The sequence below is a fragment of the Bos taurus genome, chromosome 21 (assembly GCF_002263795.3).
Source record: "Bos taurus isolate L1 Dominette 01449 registration number 42190680 breed Hereford chromosome 21, ARS-UCD2.0, whole genome shotgun sequence".
Lineage (NCBI taxonomy): Eukaryota > Metazoa > Chordata > Mammalia > Artiodactyla > Bovidae > Bos > Bos taurus.
In genome coordinates, this window is record NC_037348.1 from 41508053 (window position 1) to 41525973 (window position 17921).

The 17921-nt window shown below is 40.0% G+C and overlaps 1 long non-coding RNA gene across 1 annotated transcript in view; it reads right to left on the bottom strand.

Annotated features, from left to right (window-relative positions):
* Window positions 1-17921, bottom strand: part of LOC104975394 (uncharacterized) — a 54421-nt gene that overhangs the window by 35577 nt on the left and 923 nt on the right. The window contains exons 2-4 of the long non-coding RNA XR_814124.3: window positions 17480-17586; window positions 16156-16355; window positions 15259-15387 (exon numbers count right to left, since the gene is read on the bottom strand). This is a non-coding gene — a long non-coding RNA (uncharacterized lncRNA). The remainder of the gene's footprint in view (window positions 1-15258; window positions 15388-16155; window positions 16356-17479; window positions 17587-17921) is intronic.

Sequence of the window (17921 nt, forward strand, 5' to 3'; positions counted from 1 at the left end):
CTCAGCATTGTTTAAACATATATCTTTGAACCATCTAGGAGTCAAGTTTCCAAGTTTTCTTTGAATGTTCCTCTTCCTTCATCTCTTCTCTTTTTCTCTTTCTGTTTCTCCATTACAACAAAAGGTCTAAGGATGAATAATCTAAGGATGAAGGGTGTGATTCAGAGAATCTCTATCGGGATTTGGACTTGAAGAAAAGTGTGAGACTTGAGATTGTCATTCGTTTTGCCAGGTGTGGACATCCCCTTGGAGCTCTCCTCTTTATCATCTTGCTGGTGAGGTCACAGTGCTGTGTGGAACCCTCCAGGCTGCCCCAGGAGGAGAATGATCAGCTTCTGAGAACAGACAGGAACAGCATGCCCCCACAGTCCTGCCAGGAAAAGCAGACAGCAACCCAGGCTGCCTGAGCTCTCTCCTGCCCATCTAAATTGTATCCTCAGCCAATGTTAAGAGGGAAGCAGTAAAGCCCCTCGGGTAGAACTCAGTTGATATGCCCTGGCCTTTTTCCACTAAGACCTAGTAAAAGGAAGGCCTCCCACAGTAAGGTGTTCCAGCTGAGAGAAGGGGTAGGCTGGTGAGGCAGGAGGGTTGCCAGCCTCCAGCATTTTAAGTAACTGGTAGTTTTCCATCAGGCAACACGAGGCCCTCCCCAAAGCAACCTAGTGGTGTTCAGTTAATTATGCTGGAAAAGTTAACAGATTACAACTCATCGGTGTAAAAGATCAGCATAGCTTTCTGTGAAGGAAAGACTCCTTCACGGAGAAAGAGAGAAAGCTACGAAGACAATAAGAAAGAAAACAGACCTAGGAAGAAAAGTTCAGGACATTTGGAAGGAAACTATAAAACTTAGAACTTCAAATGAATAGAGACCAACCTGTACACAAGATATAACTATGACGAAAAAGAGAAGGCTACAAATATAAATGACTGTGTTTAAGTCTTTGAAAACTATTTTACAATTTGCTAAAAATGGAAGAAGGCATAGGGTGAAGAATGAAAGGCTTAGAGGCTTATACAAGGAAAAGAAGCTCTGACAGAACAGACTGATAGAAATCAAAATGAGTTATTGAGTAGCTGTAGATTTGAATTATTTAGAGAAGTATAAAAAGTGAATTAAAACAATCTTTATCATATATTACCTACAATTTGTCTAGTTTTATGGTTATACATAAAATGTCCTGACTACTTTGTAGGGTTGTTACAAGTATCAAATAAGATAATACACCTGGACCAGACTGGGAAAGAACTCTCTGGTTCTTTCCATTTAGTCAGATTTGTTGAATGACTATTACCCACTCTCAAGTATGTTACAAATGGCATCTAGTTTAACCTCTACAACATTCCTGTGAGGTTAGTGGAGACTCTTGAGAGTCCCTTGGACTGCAAGGAGATCCAACCAGTCCATTCTGAAGGCGATCAGCCCTGGGATTTCTTTGGAAGGAATGATGCTAAAGCTGAAACTCCAGTACTTTGGCCACCTCATGCGAAGAGTTGACTCATTGGAAAAGACTCTGGTGCTGGGAGGGATTGGGGGCAGAAGGAGAAGGGGACAACAGAGGATGAGATGGCTGGATGGCATCACTGTCTCTAATTCTAGTCTATCTAATAAGGCTAAGTTGTTGTTGTTCAGTCGCTAAGTCATGTCTGATTCTTTGTGACCCTATGGATGACAGCTCACCAAGCTTCCCTGTTCATCCCAGCAATTGCTCAGACTCATGTCCACTGAGTAGATGATGACATCCAACCATCTTATCCTGTCTCACCCTTCTCCTCTTGCCCTGAGTCTTTCCCAGCATCAGGGTCTTTTCCAGTGAGTCAGTTCTTTGCATCAAGTGGCCAAAATACTGGAGCTTCAGCATCAGTTCTTCCAATAAATATTCATGGTTGATTTCCTTTAGGATTGACCGGTTTGATTCCCTTGCTGTCCAAGGAACTGTCAAGGTTAAGTTAGCCAAGAGCATTTAGAATTTATGGTGGTAGAGGATTTCTTAGGCTATTACTAGGGTGCCAAAATGGGATATTAACCATGAGAAGAGACTACTATCTACTTTATCAAAAACTCATTGATCAGCATATACATGAGAAAGCCATGAAAAACCCCCTGACCCTGCAGCCCCTCACCACACTGGGAAATCATCATTGCCCTGAGGACTGATTGTCACTCCCTTGATCAAGAAGCCACGTTTTTTCTTATTAGCATCACAGTCATCATAGCATGGCTGATCTAGGTTCCAAAAAGACAGTCTGATTAAACCACATGCACAGTCTCATTACCAACTCTTCAACATTAATTACTAAAAACTAATCCAGGCTTAATCCTTTAAGGCTTTATACTTAAAGACACAAGCCTGGCCTTCCAATGATGTTCCTGGTTTTTATTCTAGGCTTCAGTCAAAATAAAATTTGCTTAGGTAACTTCCTATGATTAAAAAGCTAATGCATTCTAGTTAAGCAAAGATGAAACACAAAAGCAAATTACCTCAGTTTTCTATTCAGTTCTGTTACTATCCAACTACATGTACTTGGGAGGCCAAATGGTTTTAAGTCTAATTACCCCTGTAATTTAACGACTTTAATTCTCCTATCTGTAAAATTTTAATCATCTTTCTGACGGATGCATAGCTGGTCTGAGTGCTTTTGAGATTCTCAGAGATATCTGAGTGATTGACCTTTGGTGTCACTCTGCAGCTCGAAGATCAGAAAAGATCCTAAACTAGACTGTGCTAACCTGGGGAAAGTGAATGTGTTGAAACAGAGTGTGGTGCTCACTCCTGCAGCCCATAGACTAAAACTGGGACTATACAGGGAAGAAGATTCTTATCAAAGAAATCAACATATGAAGTCTTAACCTGATGGTTACCTGGACCACAATTATTTGGACTTTGGGGGAATAATCAATTTTTAAGTTTTAAATTTCTTAAGCAAACTTCTTTTCACCTTTCTTATAACATCCATCCCTGGATATTTCGTATTCCAAATGCTTGTGATGCTAAAATGTGAAGTTCATTTTATGGGATGTTCCCTCACCCCACTCCAGTACTCTTGCTTGGAGAATCCCAGGGATAGGGGAGCCTGGTGGGTTGCTGTCTATGGGGTCACACAGAGTCGGACACGACTGAAGCGACTTAGCAGCAGCAGCAGCAGCACGTGCTGTAATCCACCTTTGGCAGTTATTTAAGAATATTAAACCCTCATTTAAATCTCTCTCTCTCACATACAAACACACACATATATATCCTTGTGTGTCATTCTTGGCCCCTGGACAAGGATGACACACAAATTTGTGAAGTATTCCATATTTTGAAAACTAGAAAAATAAGATGCCTGTGTACACTGTATTATGCCAGTCTATGGCCATATCATATAATACCAGGATGGATGAACTGATCCTAAAGATCCAGCTGGGCTTGCCAGTGGGGCAAATGTCACTTGCCATCGCTCAGTGACACTTCCCACAAGTCCCAGGGTAACCCTCATTCAGACTCAATCACGTACAATGATGCTACAGCCCTCTTTGGAAGGTCCACAGGCTTATACATTGTGTCTGTCACTGAAGAATATTGTTGACATCTCTACTGTGTATCCTGAGAGCACTTTCTTTCATGTGAATCCTTTAGATAAAAACACCTTGATTCATTTCCTAGAGAGCATCTGCTTCTGGACTCTTCATCAGTCAGAACCTGTTGATACCTGTTAACTGTTGATACTTGTCAACATAGTGGTAACATAGGTTCCAAGGGGCTTTGGAAAAATAAAAAAGTACTTCATAAATATGGGTGACTATGGCCAGCTGCCTACAAAGCTGAATGTTTTGAGCTCCAATATCTTTTCTATAAAAAACAGATATGATATAGTATTTGCTGCTGCTACTACTACTACTACTACTAAGTTGCTGCAGTCGTGTCCAACTCTATGTGACCCCATAGACGACAGCCCACCAGGCTCCCCCGTCCCTGGGATTCTCCAAGCAAGAACACTGGAGTGGGTTGCCATTTCCTTCTCCAATGCATGAAAGTGAAAGTGAAGTCGCTCAGTCGTGTCTGACTCTTAGCGACCCTATGGACTGCAGCCTTCCAGGCTCCTCCATCCATGGGATTTTCCAGGCAAGAGTACTGGACTGGGGTGCCACAGAGGCTCCATTTCAGCCTCTTCTACCACTTACAGATTTTGTGACTTTAGAAAAGTCACAGGACTGGAATGCAAAGTAGGAAGTCAAGAGATATTTGGAGTAATAGGCAAGTATGGTCTTAGAGTATGAAATGAGCAGGGCAAAGGCTAACGGAGTTTTGCCAAGGGAACACACTGGTCAAAGCAAACACCCTCTTCCAACAACACAAGAGAAGACTTTACATATGGACATCACTAGCTGGTCAATACTTAAATCAGATTGATTATATTCTTTGCAGCTGAAGATGGAGAAGCTCTATACAGTCAGCAAAAACAAGAATGGGAGCTGACTATGGCTCAGATCATGAACTCCTTCTTGCAAAATTCAGACTTAAATTCAAGAAAGTAGGGAAAACCACTAGACCATTCAGGTATGACCTAAATCAAATCCCTTATGATTATACAGTGGAAGTGAGAAATAGATTCAAGGGATTAGATGTGATAGACAAAAGTGCCTGAAGGACTATGGATGGAGGTTCATAACATTGTATAGGAGACAGTGACCAAAACCATCCCCAAGAAAAAGAAATGCAATGAGGCAAAATGCAAGGAGGCTTTACAAAAAACTGAGCAAATAAGTGAAAGGCAAAGGAGAAAAGGAAAGATATACCCAAATGAATGCAGAGTTCCAAAAAATAGCAAGCAGAGATAAGAAAGCTTTTCTAAGTGAACAATGCCAATAAACAGAGGAAAACAATAGAATGGGAAAGACTAGATATCTCTTCAAGAAAATTAGTGATCCCAAGGGAACACTTCATGCAAAGATGAGCACAATAAAGGATAGAAATAATATGGACCTAACAGAAACATAAGATATTAAGAACCGGTGGCAAGAACACACAGAAGAACTGTACAAAAAAGGTCTTAATGACCCAGATAACCACAAAGGTCCATATAGTCAAAGCTACAATTTTTCCAGTAGTCCTGTACAGACGTGACAGTTGGACCAAAAGAAGGCTGAGCACTGAAGAATTGATGTTTTCCAACTGTGATGCTAGAGAAGACTCTTGAGAGTCCCTTGGAGAGCAAGGAGATCAAACCAGTCAATTCTAAAGGAAACCAACCCTGAAGCTGAAGCTCCAAAACTTTGGCCACCTGATGCGAAGAGCTGAACCACTGGAAAAGACCCTGATGCTGGGAAAGATTGAGGGCAGGAGGAGAAGTGGGCAGCAGAGGATGAGATGTTTGCATGACTCATCATCTCAAAGGACATGAGTTCGAGCAAACTCCAGGAGACAGTGACTGACAGGGAAGCCTGGTATGCTGCAGTTCATGGGGTCACAAAGAGTTGGACACGACTGAGCAACTGAACAACAATAACACGTTCTCCCAGAACCTATCTTCACCTGAAAAGTGGAAATTCAATAACAGCAGTACCTATTTCAAAAGACTGCTGTGAGGGCAGATGTTAATATGGGTAGTATTCCTACTGCTGTTGTCAGCACAGTGAAGGTGCTAGTATTTGAATCTGAAACCAGAAATCCAAAAGTTTGAAAGACGTAATTGAATTTAACAGCTCTGCACCTAACAGAATATTTTTTTGATGAAAATAGCAGAAAACCGAACTGGAACTGGTTAAATGCTCATGGGGTTTCACTGGTACATGTGACTGAAAGGTCCATAGAAGACGCCAGCATCAGGCATTGTTTACATAAGGTCCAGCTCGACCTCTCTGCAGTCCTCCTGGTTCTGCCCACCTCCACTGGAGGCCTCTCCTGCAGGCTGGCTCCCCCCACTGCTGTATTATGCCCACTAGCAGCTACCGAGGCAACACACTTTCTCCTTCACATCCAGGGAAGAGAGAAAGTGACTTCTCACAATGAACAAGAGTCCTCAGGAGGCCCTTGCACTAGTCGTTGTGACCAGGTCAATGCCATGTCCTGTTGTGCAGGAGTGGGCAGGCTGAGTGGAGAGGTGTCACACAGTGGGGAAAGATGTCATGAATGTCACAGAGACAACCAGGATGTCCACTACCTTAACACAATACATGCTTAGTGGATGACAGTGTATGCCAAGGAGTTTTGTTTTTAAGGGAAAAAAAAGCATCTATGAAGAAACATTGGATTCTGAGGTTTCTAGGATCCTAATAAGCCCAGGGCTTCCTTGTGGCTCAGATGGTGAAGAATCTGCCCACAATGTGGGAGACCCAGGTTCAATTACTGAGTCAGGAAGATCCCCTGGAGAAGGGAATGGGCACCTACTCCAGTATTCTTGCCTGGAGAATTCCATGCACAGAGGAGCCTGGCAGGCTACACAGTTCATGGGGTCACAAATGGCAGGGGGTACCAATAGATAGGGACTTCCCTGGGGGTCTCATGGTTAAGAGTTGGCCTTCCAATGCAGGGGGTATAGGTTCACCCCTGGTCAGGGAGCTAAGACCTCACATGTCTCATGGCCAAAAAACCAAAACATAAAACAGAAGCAATATTGTAACAAATTCAATAAGAGACTTTTTGGGCTTCCATGGTGGCTGAGACATTAAAGAATCCTCCTGTCAATGCAGATGACATGGATTCAATCCCTGACTCAGGGATCTCCCTGGAGATCCCTAGGTCTGCCCTGGTGGGCTACAGTCCCTACGGTCACAAAGAGTAGGACATGACTGAGCAACTAACACTTTCACTTTCAGGAGCAGGTAAGGAGCTGGCAGGGACTCTGATCTGACCAACAGAAATCCCAGACTGTAACCCTCCAATTCCTACAAATCTGAAATCAAATGGAGAAACTGAAGGATAAAACTTTCCCAGAATTGGGACGTGGTTTTTAACAATGAAAGCTCCTCTCCTTGCTTTTCCACAGGAAATCCATGAATACTTGGTCAATACCATTGGGACTCAGTCAATACCACTGGAAAGGCAGAAGCACCGACACAAACGTGATCTCTACTTAGAAACAAAGTAAAAGTCCCAGAACCAGCCTCTTAAGGTGATTTCCTTTTGCCTAAATAATGCATTTCCTAGGTCTAAGGGCTCATTTGACTGTAAGATATTGAGATCCACTCAAGGTATGTAAGTGAAAAAAGGAATTTATTGGATGAAAACCAAGTATTTCCCAGCCAGCAATTAAAGCTGGCCTCAAAAGGGACTGGATTCACTTGACCAGGAAGTGAATGTTGACTTGCTTTAGTCTCTTCTCTGTCACAGTCAGCTTTCCTGGGTCAGCTTGTTCATGGGTCAGCCTTGGTTTTATGTAGTCCTTATTCAAGAGCTGCTTCTACATTTAGGGTCAGGTATCTGTCTTTGGCGTAAGCGATGGTTGGGGAGGGCATGATCACCAGGTTAGTTCTGCTACACACTTTGGAGGAGCTATGTCAGCAGACTCTGAGAAGGGGAGTGAGCAGAAGAGTTAAAGTAACCGACACATGTTAGATGTGTCAGTCCTTTCCTTTTCTATTACAGTACAGTCAGCATCACATGATTTCATAAAAACACCAGAGAAATCGAAACCAGTAAAGGAACATGGACTAAGTCTAGATAACTAACCTCTCAGCAGGGATTTCTGATGGGCAGATCAGAGTCTCTGCCATTCTACATTTTTATGTATCCTGTAAACAGCACAATTTCTTAGTTCTGCATTTTTGCTACCTGCCACGTACAGACACTCATCCTTGTAACTCATAGGACTGGAGAAAGGATAAAGAAATAATTGATGTGAAAGTACTTTAAATCATTAAAATGATGTTATTTACACTCTGCACACTATCATGCATCTCTTCTGAATTTTAACTGAAACCCTACTGTTTCCATGGAAATACTTACGAGTTCAAGGATTATTCATCAAAATAACCATTTGGGGTTAGTTCTCCTTGCTGGACACAGACCTTATATCTACCACTAACTGTGCAGAAGAGTGTTTTACAAGTTATAGAGCACATACATAGCTACATGCACAGCAGACATGAAAGAGGAGCACTACAAAGGCTATGAGAGTTGGACCATAAAGAAGGCTGAGTGCTGAAGAACTCATGCTTTTGAACCATGATGCTGGTTCAAGATTGAAGGCAGGAGGAGAAGGGGATGAAAGAGGATGAGATGATTGGATGGCATCACTGACTCAATGGACATGAATTTGAGCAAACTTTGGGAGATAGTGAAGGACAGGGAAGCCTCCCTGGAGGACAGGGAGCTGACAGAAGCTCAGACAGTAAAGAATCTGCCTGAAGTGCAAGAGACCCAGGTTTGATCCCTGGGTTGAGAGAAGGGGATGGCAATCTCCTTCAGTATTCTTGCCTGGAGAATTCCACCAACAGAGGAGCCTGGAAAGTCCATAGGGCTGCAAAGAGTCGGACACGTCTGAGTGACTAACACACTTGTCAGTAACTGGTTATCCGGTCTTAGGTATCTCAGTCGGCTTCTCCTGGTCTGCTTCCTAATTTGTAAAATGAGGACATTTTTAGGTACTAAAATTTAGGTAGTAGGTATTCTCTAATGCATCAGTTCCATTACTCTGTGTTCCAGACAGGGCTCCAGAGTCTTAAAGAGCTACTGTTCCTAGAAAAAGTTACTTCTCAAAGGCGAGGTGAAAGAAAGCACAGTATTTCTCACATGTTTTAATCCCATATTTTCTGAGTACATTTAAAGTCTAAATCTTATTTAATGTCTGAGGCAACATGTTTTCATGTCTGAGGAGATCATGTCCATCTTCTTCATCCCCATCACGAGGGAAGCAAAAGTGGAAACACCAAAACAAATTTTTAAATTAAAAAAAAAAAAAAACTTTACTACCAAAATGACTGAAAAAAAGAAGCCCATGAAAAAAAAACACAAGCAAATGCCAAACAGCAAAATTTCAGTCTGTCAAATACAGTTATGTGTGATTAACACTCCACAGTTGAATTATTTAAACTCAGTAACTAGCAGGCCCAAGCAAACAAACGTCATCCAGTACAGAAATCATCATCCCAATTATGCCACAATCCAAAACAAATCTCTGAACAAAGGGAAAAACTTGTTGCTTCAAAAGAACAAACAGGAACAGATCAGAAATTTCTTTAGCCTTTGTAGGAATAAGTTAGGCTAACAAAGGTCCCTTTAAACAGGGCTTCACTGGTGGCTCAGGAGTAAAGAATCTGCCTGCAATGCAGGAGCTACAAGGAGACTCAGGTTCAGTCCCTGGGTCAGGAAGATCCCCTGGAGAAGGAAATGGCAACCCACTCCAGTATTCTTGCCTAGAGAATCCCATGGACAGAGGAGCCTGGTAGGCTACAGTTCACGGGGTCACAAAGAGTCAGACGCAACTGAAGCGATTTAGCACGCATGAAATCTTAAGCAACTTCTGCCAAGGGATTCAAATTTCCTAGAATAATCTAAAGTAGCCCTTCCCAATCCATTTCCGAGCCCTAATAACCTAAGGCATCCATTGTATTCGAAGAACTGACTTCTCTCCTTTGCATCTAGATAGGAACTTCCTATGTACCATCCATGAGAGAACTGAGAAAATAGTCAAATCATATTTTAAAACTCCAATTCAGAAAGGCTGACTTAACAGACTTAATACTCAGCACTCTTTGCACTTCATCTCTTTACAGTCATTTGCGGTTCTTACAAGCCACAGAAATATGCCATGCTAACTTTCATGCACTGGAGAGGGAAATGGCACCCCACTCCGGTGTTCTTGCCTGGAGAATCCCAGGGACAGGGGAGCCTGGTGGGCTGCCGTCTATGGGGTCGCACAGAGTCGGACAAGACTGAAGCGACTTAGCAGCAGCAGCAGCAGCAAAAATAATTAATTCCTTAATATCATAACCACTTAGGGTTATATTACTTCAGTTTTCTTACAAGTTTTATATTTAAGTGGATCATTTGCTGAATGAAGGTCAAAATAAGATTTATACATTGTAATTGTTTGATATTGAGCCTCTTCTGATACTTAGGTTTTCTAGCTTTCTTTTAAAATTTTCTTTATCTGTTTGCTTTTTATTGAAAAATCAGATCATTTCCCCTAGCTTTCCTCATGGTTTGTATTTTGCTGATTGTATCTCCATGGTGTCATTAAACATGTTCTGCTGGCCCTTCATTTCTTATACATTTAGGAATTAGCTCTAGTCTTGATCCAGGCAGGTCATTTTGTTGTTCTTGTTGTGGTACATGTTTGTGTGATACTTATACATGGCAGTTTCAGTTTGTATTTACACCAAGGGAATCAGATTAAGTTTATATAAATCAATGATTGCCAAACTTATCTACCCATAGAACTCTTTAAAAAATAGCAAAATCTCTTAGGATTTCAGTGATTATATTTAATAAACAGTGGTCAAATGGGCAAGAGTATCATTTAGATTCTCTAGGACAGGCATTTTGTACTTTATTATTTTTTTTTTGTACTTTATTTTTAAAATATATTTGTTTTCATTTGTTCATTTGCCTACAGTGGGTCTTAGTTGCTGCATGCGGAATCTTTTAGTTGTGGCAATGGCGTGTGAACGCTTAGTTACAGCATGTGGGATCTAGTTCGTTGACCAGGGATCGAACTCAGCCCCCTGCATTGGGAGCGTGGAGTCTTAGCCACTAGACCATGAGGAAAATCCCACAGTTTGTACTTGAAAGTGTCAGAAGTAAAATGTTTTCTTTTGTGATGTCATCAGCCATTAAGTAGCCATTGTCTTAATTTATTAATTTATTGGAGCTTTCAAAATGATACTTTTTTTTAAAGAACTTTATTTTTAAATTATTTTTTTATTATTTTTGGCTGCACTGAGTCTTCATTGCTGCACGTGGGCTTTCTCTAGTTGCAGCAAGCAGGGTTATTCTTCGTTGTGGTGTGTGGGCTTCTCATTGCAGTGGCTTCTCTTGTTGGGGAACATAGGCTAAGCAGCTGCAATGCATGGCTTTAGTTGCTCTGCAGCATGTAAGGTCTTCCCTGACCAGGGATTAAACCTGTATCCCCTGCATTGGCAAGTGAATTCCCAAATATTGGACCACCAGGGGAGTCCCAGTGACACTTAATTTTAACATGTCTTCTTTATTTATTATCTGGAGTACTTCTAAAAAAAAGTAACCTCTCTTTTCCTTTTTTTTTTTAACCCTGAGATGCAGATCTTATGGGAAAAGCAGGATAAATGATTCATTTTTAACCTTTATTTTCCAGTTCAAAATAATGGATTGACAGAGACTAAGGGGAAGAAGGAATGAGGAGTTAGTGTTTAATGGGCACAGAGTTTCAATTTGGGAAGGTGAGAAAGTTCTGGAGATGGATGGTGCTAATGGTGTTCAACAGTGTGAATGTACTTAATGCCACTGAACAGTACATTTTAAAATGTTTAAGTGGTACTTTTATGTTATGTATATTTTACCATAATAAATTAAAAACAACAAAAGTTGGTTTTCATTCACTTTCCAAAAGTGACCGTTTGTTTATTCTTGCCTTTTTTAAAGTGTTAGTAAGAACTCATGAATTTTAGCACATTTGGTGTATTTCAGTCTTCGTGTGGTTGTCCTAGTTCATCTTCAAATTGGCCCATTTGTGATCTGTGATGCCTTTCCTGGTTTACTCCTGAGTCCTTTTGACATTGATTCTAGTAGTCTTTGATAACAGCTCCCTCCTCTTTTGTATAACAAGATGTTCCTGGCTCATCATGAAAATTTCCTGCCCAACATATAGAACTGGCTAGTTCACCAAGGAACTCTGATTCATTTTAATGGGAAATGGTATTTAGAGACTGTAATGTAGGTGCTAAACATGCCCATTGATACTGAGTTGGTCTTTGTTTCTTTGGCCTTTTTTAGTGGACAAAGATAGAGAGAACTTTTTTTTCTATAAACTACATCACGGGTTCACGTGGGTACTTCCAATTCCAACTCAGAACTATAGGGTGTTTACTTGTTAATTTTTACCTCCTTTTTTCAAATATACTTAAAAATCTCAGTTCTCCCGAGAAATCAGTTAATAGCCTTATGGGGATTCCCTTATATAAGACTCTCTGTTTTTCTCCTGCTGCCTTTAGAAATCTCTCTTTATCAACTTATGCCATTTTAATTATGATATGTCTGGGTGTGGGTCTGTTTGGGCTTCATTGAGTTAACAAGCCCCTTCACCACCACAATAATCCATGAAGGGGATTTTCAGTCATAATTTTTTAAAATATAATTTAAATCCCTTTCTTCCTTCTCCTTCTGGAACCTCTACAATATGAATATTGAAATGCCTAGTGTTATTCCAGAGATCTCCATGATTGCTCATTTTAAAAAAATTTGCTGTTGTGATTGAGTGGTTTTCATTATTCTATCTTCTAGATCACTTAAGGGTTCTTCTGTATTAGTCTGCTATCCATTCTTTCTATTGTGTTTTTTTATTTTAACTATCAAAACTACTATGTATAAATGGATAAACAATAAGGATATATTGTATAGCACAGGGAATTATAGCCTTTATCTTGTAATAACTTTTAATGGAGTGTTATCTGTAAACATACTGAATCACTATGCTGAATACCTGAAACTAATATAATACTGTAAATCAACTATATTTCAATTAAAAAACTCAATTCTCAGTGATAGTACTCTAATTACTAATTTGATATATCTCACAGTACCTGAAAGCAGTTTCTAAATACTTAAAATATACAACTCCTTATTTTTTTTTTTGATTGGTGCTGTCATTATCTCAGGCACTATGGAAGTTTTGAATAAGTTGTGAACAAACAAAAACCCAGCAAAAACTACATGACAAATAAAGCTATATGTAATATTAAGTTTAAAGGAGATCAATAAGTCTTTAATAAATTGATAGAAGCACATGCCTACTCAATTTATGTTGCTGCTGCTGCTGCTAAGTCGCTTCAGTCGTGTCCGACTCTGTGCGACCCCATAGACGGTAGCCCACCAGGCTCCCCTGTCCCTGGGATTCTCTAGGCAAGAACACTGGAGCGGGTTGCCATTTCCTTCTCCAAGGGAGCTCTTTATACATGTTCCAAATCAAAAGTTTTTTTATACCTCACTTCCAGAAAAAGTTTTTCTTTTAAGGTGGTATAAATCTTTTTAATCATTCAGTAAATAGTATAATGAATTTCCTGCCTTTTTGTTGTTGTTGTTCTAGCCTTCCAGGAAACTCAAAGATAAATTTCATTACTACTCTATTTTTTAAGAGTCCCCTGCGTCCATTTTACATGATTTATAAATCTTTATACAGAGACCTGACATGCTGCGATTCATGGGGTCGCAGAGAGTCGGACACGACTGAGCGACTTAATGATTATAAAAATGTACCCTTCAGAATTAGTAAAAACATGTCATTGATGCACACATCTCCAAAACAGGCCTACATCTTATAGTTTTCCCAGAAGCATGTTCTTTTTATTTAATATAACACTAATAATGGTATCTTATATCTTATTGGAGCTTAGATTTGACAAAATGTGAAAATGTCTTCAACAACAATAAATGTAATAGGAAAATACTAGTGTAGAAGAACATTAAAATTAGAAAAGCTAGGTATGGAGTTAAGCCTTATTAAATATTTCAACTTATCTACCATATTTCAAAGAGCTATTTCTCACGTCTTACCTTTTAAAAATTAATATGTGTTGAAGGAATTGGTCTTTGCTATACATAATTATTTGAAAACATCTTATATTCAGCTTATACTCTTTGTTCCAACAGAAAAAGTTATGCAGGCTTCATATTTCAACCTTAATATAAAATTTCCCAGAACCATGTGTATAAACATTTTCTTTCAGATCCTAATTATTCAACAAAGCGTATTGGATCAATGACTTCACACAACCACTACTGTCAGTATCATTTGACTACCATACCATTAATCAACCACATCTCCTGGGGAGGAGGAGAATAAACAGTCCCACAATACGTATATTATAAAAATCATTTCTAGAGTGGACCTCCGGAGCAAAGTTTGGAATCAGCACTAATGCCCATCTACCTTACAAGTTAATTGAATCTCATCAGGCTTTTTCTTCATAAAAATGTATTTTAGAAATTACTATTTGAGCTGAATGTTAATAATATGAGCAGAACCTTTTGTGTTGTATTTGAAAGGCATAATAATATTTTCAAATTATCTTGTTATGCTAACCTATGAATACTGTGTTTCTCTGGAGGATGTACTAATTTTATAGCAGATTTCAAGGGCCATACATTCCTGGAAGATATTACCAGGCATTTCCCCCTGATGGATTTATTTCTTCTTTTTCCATATTCCTAGAGCCCTTGTCATTTCCCTCACTTCCTAGCATTTATTCAAACCTTTCCATGTGGCTTTACTTGGCTATTGTGAGGGAAAAGACAATATAATCTGATGGTTAAGGATAAGGGCTTTAGAAACCCAGATGGGTTCTGCTCTCTACCTGTGTGATGTGGTACATGGCTTCTAAGAAACCTGGGCATTAGTATTTTCATTTATGAAATTAGGATGATACCCACCTTGCAGGCATATTACAAAGATTCTATGGTAATATGTATGAAGAGCTTGATACAGTGTCAGGATGACTATTATTTCAGCATTTTGGTTACACTTTTGCTGAGAACCAAATATGCAACTTTCTGGCCCAAACTGTGCAGTGAGAAAGAAGGATAAGCCATCAGCAGAAAATTCCCAGGACTGGAAGTTATGGACCATCTTCTACCCTGGTGACTGAGCATCTAGTCAGGGCTACAAAGCATCATGCAAGTAGTTAGGGACATACAGGAGCACAGGGAATGGTCACTGCCTTTAAGGAGCCGACAGTCTTTTAGACATGAAATGCCACAAATAAAAAGCAAAGCAGTATAGAAATAAAAAGGGGAGAAGAGACAAATCTCCCTTGCAGGAAAATTCCCAATAATTGACGTAGCTACTCTGCCCTCAAGGAGGCTGATAACTCCTTACTACTTAAGGATACACAGCCTCCCAAAGAGGACAATATGGAAAGGGGAAACAAAGAGTAGCTTTACCATGGAGAAACCTGACAAACACTGCCTCAGCCAGATGACCAAGGTCAACATCAACAGTGAGAAGTCATGCTGATACTATGAAACCTTAATATGATGTAATGTATTACCTCACCTCTGTGGTCCTCCTTTCTGAAATACATAACCCCAGTCTAATGGTGAGAAACACATCAGACAAATCCCAATTGAGGAACACTGTACAAAATACCTGACCAGTACTTTTCAAAGATGTCGAGGTCATCGAGGTCATCAAAATAAAGAACACTGAGAAGGTGTCACAGTGCAGAGGAGTCTAAGACAAGCTGACTAAATGCAAGGTGGAATGCTGGATAGGATCCTGGAAGAGAAAAAGAACATTAGATAAAAACTAAGGAAATCTGTATAAAACAGCGATTTCAATTAACATTAATGCATTAGCATTGGTTCACGAATTCTGACAACTGTACCATACTAATGTTATAATAACAGGAGAAACTGAGTGTGTGGCATATAGGAACTCTACTATCTTATCAATTTTTCTATAAACCTAAAGCTGTTCAAAAGCCTAAATGTATAGGGTGTTGGTCAGGACTGAATGATATCCCTTTTAAAAATGGAAACAAAATACCAACAAGAAGAACATAAAAACTTCAGGGTAAGAGCAGATTCATACTTAGCTAAAAACAAAACAGAGCAGACCTATAAGCTAGAGGTTATCTATGTAGACAATGAGCCAAATCCACTCAGAGATACATCTGATGCTCATCTTCAGAAACTCTCTTAGGGCTATCAGCAGCATCCTAAAGCTTGAAGATGCCACCTAGGATATCAGTTTCAGAGGCAGCCCACTTCCTTCTCAATGCCAACCCATTCTGTGATCGGACAGCATATGCAGGAAAAACTGCTTTTGAAAATGAGTTTTCAACCTTTCTGTTAAGGGTTGTTTTCAAACAACCATCAGGCCAGAAGATGCTTTCATGTTTTATTAGGGGAACATAGTAGGCACATTTAAGGTGGAATTGTAATGAGATCCTAAAGGAAATCAGTCCTAAATATTCATTGGAAGGACTGATGCTGAAGCTGAAACTCCAATACTTTGGCCATCTGATACAAAGAGCTGACTCACTGGAAAAGACCCTGATACTGGGAAAGATTGAAGGCGGGAGGAGAAGGGGACAACAGAGGATGAGACGGTTGGATGGCATCACTGACTCAATGAACATCAGTTTGAGTAAACTGCGGGAGTTGGTGAGGTACAGGGAGGCCTGGCGTGCTGCAGTCCTTGGGGTCGCAGAGAGTCGGACACGACTGAGGAACTGAACTCAACTGTAATGAAAAGACAATGAAAGAAGAATGAAAAATTAGAACTAGTAACTTAACCTCTAACATTGACCTAAGCATTATGCCCTTTGAGTAGTACATTAGAATCACCTGGAGAACTTTAAAAACTCATCATGCCCTGGCCCTGGCTCAAATCAATTAGAATCTCTGGGGTGGGGCCCAGGCTTTAGTACTTTTTAAAGCTCCCCAGGTGATTACATTGTGCAACCCAGTTAGGAATCCTCTGCTCTACACGGAGTTAGTCTAAACTTTGAGTATCAAATACTCTTAAAAAGCTGGATTAAACCAGGCATCCTAGGAGTACAAAACCCTGAGATATTACTCAGTTGAATATAAAACTATAATTTTAACAATTTGTCTTTTTAAGTCAAACGTACGCAGATTTGACTTTCCCTCTTCTTCAGATGTTTCCACAGCAGAAACAATTACCTCTTAAGTTCAGATCTTTCCCCCCCCTCAGTATACTTAAGGAGAATAAGAAATCTCATCCCCATTCCCCCACCCTCAGTGGTTGGCCTTTCAAAATAGAAAAATAAAGACTTCTCTTAAATGTTTCAAAACAAAATAATTAAGATGTATCTTTGGGTAAATAACCCATGAAACCCAATGAGGTATTTCCTTTATTTTGTAGTAGTCACAGACTCAGGATCAGTCACAAAAATAGTTGCATAGTTCTGACTCTGCCAAATGGCTCAGTGACATTACATCAGAGGAGGGCTGCGCCCTGTGGGAGTTCTGAATAGCATGCACCTATCAGCCACATGCGTACTGCCTACTGAGCTGTGGAGTGGTAGCCTTTTTCCAAGATGTGAACTCTTCCTAAATAGATAAAACAGCATCATAACAATTTGCCCAGCCTAATTGGAGGAGGTTATCCAAACCTGACTGAGGATGCTCAACAAACAAGATAAAGACAGCTTTAATTGTCCTGAAGGCTTAAAATTCCTCCCAAGGAAAGTAACAGTGGCAGTGGCTAGACAGCTGGGTTTCTAAGAAAAGCATAGCTCTTTCTACCATGAGAGGGATTAAATCTTTAAGGCAGCCTCTTTTTCTCCAAAAGGCATTTAGATAGTAAAGGGGAATGAAATTAACTTTCCCTCACCCCTCACCTGATTCAATTCTGACTCACTTCAGATGGGAAGGACAGCTGTAAAACCACTACAGCACTTGGCTTTCAGGTGGTTGGTGGTATGTTTGTTTCCGAGGTGTAGGAATACTATTCAGCAATAAAAAGGAAGGAAATAGGCATACATGCTATACATGAATGAAACTCAAGAACATTCTGCTTAGTAAAAGAAGCCACGTATTGTATCATTCCATTTATATGAAACACCCCAATAAAAGACAAATCTTTAGAGACAGGAAGTAGGTTGGTGTTGCCTAGGGCTGAGGGTGGGAGAGGATTGGTGGCCAACAGTCTGAAGGGGCCCTTTTGGGGGTGCTGGGAGTGGTCTATAACTCTGTATGTAAACTTATTAAAAATGGTGGTAATTACTGAAAAGGGATGGATTTTATGATACAAAAATTACTGGTTATTCTTTAAACCTAAAT